Consider the following 6,195-nt stretch of genomic DNA (forward strand, 5'->3'; position numbering starts at 1 on the left):
ATTTCTAACATCCACTTCATTCTAACGATGATGGATAGTTTTGTAGTTGTCTCATTGGCAATCATACGACATCTTGTTATTTTCATATATTTAGTGTATGAAATGATTGTAAATAAAGGCAACAGTAGTATACCGCTGTTCAAAACTCGTAAATCTATGGACAAAAAACAAAATAGGGGGAACAAACCAAAACTGAGGAAAACGCATTAAATAAGTAAGTTCTTCATGTCCCACTGTCAAGTTTTGTCTAACCTTGACCTCCTATTCATAGGTCAATGAACAATTTGTTTGGTTTGTCCTTTTTTAAGATGCTACAAGCTATACTGCCACTTTGTTTTGTATATGGAATGATTGTTAAGCAGTTAAGTGTACATCTTACAAGGTACATATGATCTTGGTCTCATTTCTATGGACCACTGATATTGTTATTTTGATGTGATACATGTATTAAACCCTTATATTACATATTTTCAACATATATTCAGCCTAAAGTAAAACAGGCGAGACATTTAAGTTGATTTCACTCTCGTGTTATTTTAATAAATAAAAGTTTTATAGAAGATCTTCCATTTGAGTCATTTGCGATAAAACTTATTTTCATGTGTGATTCGTTTGAAATTCACATTAAATCTCGATACACATTAATTACATGAACATGTTCATATGAATCTACATTCATAATTTTCATAAATCAACAAGAAGAACGAAAAAGGCTCAAGTTCGAACTTAATGTTTTGAGTTAAATATACCAATGCTCATATCAACGATTTCTTGTTTATAGTGATTGTCAACTATTCAAAATGCAAAGTATTTTTAAACATTATAACTGAAAAAAAATTAGATTTGGATGTTTTAAACAAGAAACTCCATACTAAAATTTACGTCAAAAGGGACGATTTTTCGTTCCCTATTGTTGATTTTCCCTTTTTGGATGGTGATGTTCCTTTGGCACCATCTTACGGTGTTTAGATGTCACAACTCATTTGCTATGCTCTTATCTGTTGTGGCGTGTTTTTTTTTTAATTTTAACGAACGTCGTCTATATGTTTTGCTGGTAAATTATTAAACCAGGGATTTCGTTACCTTAACTTAATTCTTCTATAGGTATACAGATTTGGTTTTGAAGTTTGGTTGTACCTTCAAACGGGATAGCACATCCTTATTTATATGGAAATGTTGTTTACCGTGCCCGGAGATTAACAAACGATCCTGGTAATCTTATCGATCCTTATTTAAAAAAGGTTATCAATTCAACACTGTATCATTGAATGTGGTGTTTATTGGTGTCAATATTGATTTTGTTACCTGTAAATTCAAAGCAAACTGAATAATATTGTTATATACATGGACGCATTAATTGATCTACATAATGTCGGAACCTATGTCTTAGCATTGCACAAGGTCATGTTTTTCTCTGACTATTTATGACGTCTTTACACTAAATACATTGGATGTTGGATGTGTACTGATTGATAATTCAGTCTTCGATTCATGATTTCTTATTCGTTGTTGATGGCTTTGAAATAGCTGTCAGTAACTGCGAGTACTCTCAGATATGTACTTCGTGTACTTTTGTTGTTGGGATGTACAAGTCCCCGGCCACGTCCACTTGTATTTGTGGTATTTAAATGTTTATCCATCTGATGAGTTAACCCTTTTTCCATCGATTTTTATAGTTCGTTCTTATATTGTGATGTTACACCACGTTCCCATAATAGGAGGAGTGTTGGGATCCCGCAAACATGTTTAACTCCGCCCCATTCTGTATGTATGTGCCTTTCACAAGTCAGGAGCCTGTTATTCAGTGGTTGTGTCGTTTGTTTATGCGTTACATATATGTTTTTTGGTCATTTTTTGTACATTAATAAGGCCTTTAGTTTTCTCGTTTGAATTGTTTTACATAGTCATTTATAGACTTTTATAGCTGACTGTGCGGTATGTGCTTTACTCATTATTGAAGGCCGTACGGTGACCAATAGTTTTCATTATGTTATACAAAAGAAGATAATACTCACAACTTCACTTGTATTGACTTGAGGTCAACGTTGGCATCGTCTGCAAAAAAAACCAAGTAATTTGCCTGCGACTGTTCGACCTAACTAAGTTTTAAAAACTTGGAGGCTGATTAGTTTGTCCTTTGAACAATTGTATATATTTATGCATTTGAAGGATGAAGTTTGTTACTTTAACTGAAAGACTTTTCCGAACATTAAAATCCCAAGGGGGACTTGGATGTAGTCATTTGTATCACTGCTGGTATACTTCCGACCAGCAGTAAAACCCTTCAACATCTTTAAAAACAAGTTAAATGGATAATATATATACCCGCGTTTCGGAGAAAAACGGAGAATTGATGTCTAAAAAGGAGTGTTTAATATTATAACCATTTGTGATTGTGTAATTAAGTATTCTAATGTAAATGGGGAGACAACGGTTATTTTTTCTTTGCGTTTGAAAATCATTCTTGTCGGTGAAGTTTCTCATTATTTGTTATTTATTTTCCATGAGTGCAGCATCAATATATCGAGATGTGGTTTTCATATCAAGTTTCTTTAGGTGTCATACCACCAATTTAAAAGTCCCTATCTGTTCAACCATATTTTGCAATTTTCACAGCTTTCTAAATATTTTACCTTAAGTTTAAATTCATAAAAACTAGGTATAATTATCCTGAATTGTACAGGTGTCACCTTTCTGCATGCCAATTTTCAACATACATTCAAAATCATATAAGAAAGAAGAGAGCTCCCAAAAGGAGGTACCACTAAAAATAACCCCTGGTTTTCTGAAAATCTTAAATTAGTATACCATGGAGCGCATTAATCCTCAATTTTAAATGCAAACTCCTAGACAGGTAAAATTTAACTCAAAATGGTCTTAATATATTTCTCTTTCAAGAAAAGTTTCATTTCTGCAAATTTGTTGGTTAGTTTAGGTGAACAATGACATCAAATGCACTATTTTTTGTCCGTATAGGCCTACTTTCACAAACGTTCTAAATTTGAGGGAGTAATTGGTGGTATGACACCTAAAGAGACAAAAAAGTTGATTAAAAATCTTTTGTTTTGCTTTATTCTTAATCCATAGTCAATTTGAAGTTAAAAACAGCCTTTCTGAGCATATTGCGACTTGTATTAAAAATTTCACAGCTCAATTTAAACTGACTGTAATGTATGACTTTGATAGAAAAGACTTGAAAATTTAATTTTGGACTACATGAACATAAACTTTCAATATCAAGATCAGTTTTTGCTGATTTTTACTTGTTTATTCTTCTACTTTAAAGACTTTCAACAATTTTTGCAATGCATTTAGTAAAAAATCCAAGGTATTGAAGTGTCAATGAATATTGACCCCCCTTTTTTCATCTGGTGTCAGTAAAGTACTACAAATTGATCAAAAGTGCGGTCATGGTCATTTAACTGTTTTTATTTACATCAGTAAATAAAATTTAAGATATAAAAATTTTATTTTTGTATTTTGTGACTTTCTGCAGTGTTTACATTAGGCTATGCTATCTGTCAAGTACATAGTATGACGCAATGATATAAGGGGTAAAAATCAAATAATTTCATTAAATCTGCATGACAAAATTTGTTTGGGGGTAGAAAATAATCTATATTTTAATGTTTAACACCACAGAAACAACTTTCTGTGCATTTATAACAATTTAGGACATTTTTTTAATATTAAAGCATATTGTCAGGGTGAGAAAAGCTAAAAATAGCGCAAACTCAAGTTTTAGGCTCTAAATTTGCAAAATGTGACATTTTGCCCACAAAAAGATTGAAATGTGGCTACTATTATTTCAAATGATCAGTTAAGACAAAAAAAAAATCAATTGTTTTCTGAATTTGATGTTTCACCGCATTTCGCTTAAAGGTGTCATACCACCAATTAAAAGTCCCTATCTGTTCAACCAAATTTTGCAATTTTCACAGCTTTCTAAATATTTTACCTTAAGTTTAACTTCATAGAAACTAGGTATATCCTGAATTGTACAGGTGTCACCTTTCTGCATGCCAATTTTCAACATACATTCAAAATCATATAAGAAAGAAGAGAGCTCCCGAAAGGAGGTACCACCAAAAATAACCCCTGGTTTTCTGGAAATCTTAAATTAGTATACCATGGAGCGCATTAATCCTCAATTTTAAATGCAAACTCATAGACAGGTAAAATTTGGCTAAAAATGGTCTTAATATATTTCTCTTTCAACAAAAGTTTCATTTCTGCAAATTTGTTTGTTAGTTTAGGTGAACAATGACATCAAATGCCCGTATAGGCCTACTTTCACATACGTTTTAAATTTGAGGGAGTAATTGGTGGTATGACACCTTTAGTAAAGTTCTTGTTTTGTCCTGGACGGCAAGGTTTCTTCAAGACGGATATTTATAGCAATAAGGACATTTATTGCTTTACAGCTGCATTGTTCATATGTTTATTTGTTCTATATCTATATTCTCTTACCAGATTAGATTTTTCAGGGCTGTTTATTGGGACTGTATTTCCACGCAGTTGTTGTAACATCTTAACTGTCGTCATCTTTGGAATTCTAGAGTTGTATCAGTTCATATCGCTATTTTCATTTACGCATATCTTTGCGGTCTTTGCGTCGTGTTTGGAACCAGCGTCTCTGATATTCGCTTTAACTGTTTTATTGTATAAAGGACTAGGGGCTATAAGGGCCATTTTTGGCCCCACCCCCAAAATTCATTAAATTTGTCATGTTGAAACTCTATATCATAGACCTTCTGAAAAAAATGCATTTTGGGTTTTAACTCGTTTATTCTGTTGCCTTGCAACAAATAAAAAGACAAAGTTAAACTCATCAAATATGATTAATATACATTTTTAATCTATCTATATTTGAAATTTAACCTGCTTAGCATGCAGTGAACTTTACACTTGTACACTATTTGAATCTAACATAATTAAATGGACATTTTTGCCAAATTCACTGTTGTTTCTCCCTAGCAACACATATATGCCCATGGCAACGGCAATTTGTTTTACAAGATTTATTTTTAAATATGTTGCAACAGAAAGGCAATTTAAGATGCAAATTGTAAAAAATTACAAACTAAAGTAAATGTTAAGGGGAAAAGCAATATTGAAACATATATTCAGATTGTGCATCTAGTGCTGGGTGGGTCTCACTTATCAGCGACAAGAAGACTAATATAATAACAAGAACACCTATTTAGCTTTAAGAAATCTTAATATTAATTATCTAAAATGAATAGATTCAGAATTACAAACACATGCATTAAAGGGTGTTTTTAAATATCGTTGTATTTCCATTACAAAACTTATGTTTCATGTAGGGGTTGGGGTTGGAAAAGGGGCACTTCTCTTTACAAGGTGATATGACTTGCCTCTGGAATAAGTCACCTTTTTAAGCATAAAAAAAGTGAAAAATTAAGAAAACTATCAGATAAATATAATTAGGACAATAAAGCTCCCATAACTTCTTCCAGTGTTAACTTGTTTGGTGTTCCCGTTGTGTCTTTAGCAACCATTTTTTTCTCGTGACACTTAAGTATTCAACTTTTACATAAAAGCAAATCAATATGGGAAAGGTTTACTTTCTTTTCTACGCAGTATATGATAAGGTATATCTTTTAAAAATCCAAAACAGGGTGAGGTAACAAAAAGTAAAATCACAAAAATACTGAACTTAGAGGAAAATCAATTCCGAAAGTCCATAATCACATGACAAAATCAAATAACAAAACGCATCAAAAACGAAAGGACAAGAACTGTCATATTCCTGACTTGGTACAGGCATTTTCAAATGTAGAAAATGGTGGATTAAACCTGGTTTTATAGCGCTAACCCTCTCACTTTGACGACAGTCTCAAAACAGCGGCATCCCTATCAATTAAGTATTGAAGTACACTCCCCTCAAGACATACATGTATGTAGAGGATCGCTAGGGTTGACTTTTCAAAACTCATCTTATTTTTATGCCCCACATAGTGGGCATCTGTGTACTATGGACACATTCTTGTTATTATCTATTAAAGGTAGCACAATACAAAGATTTATAATTTCAACTCCCAAGTTTTAAAATGCTGTAACTTTCTTAATAAAGCTTGAAAATGTATAAAACGGGTAGTTTTGGATTACTAACAGATTACTCTTTCAAATTAATGCAATGTTAGTATTATGCAACAATTATGTAACCAATTA

Source organism: Mytilus galloprovincialis, chromosome 1, assembly GCF_965363235.1.
Source record: "Mytilus galloprovincialis chromosome 1, xbMytGall1.hap1.1, whole genome shotgun sequence".
In the NCBI taxonomy this organism is placed as follows: Eukaryota; Metazoa; Mollusca; class Bivalvia; order Mytilida; family Mytilidae; genus Mytilus; species Mytilus galloprovincialis.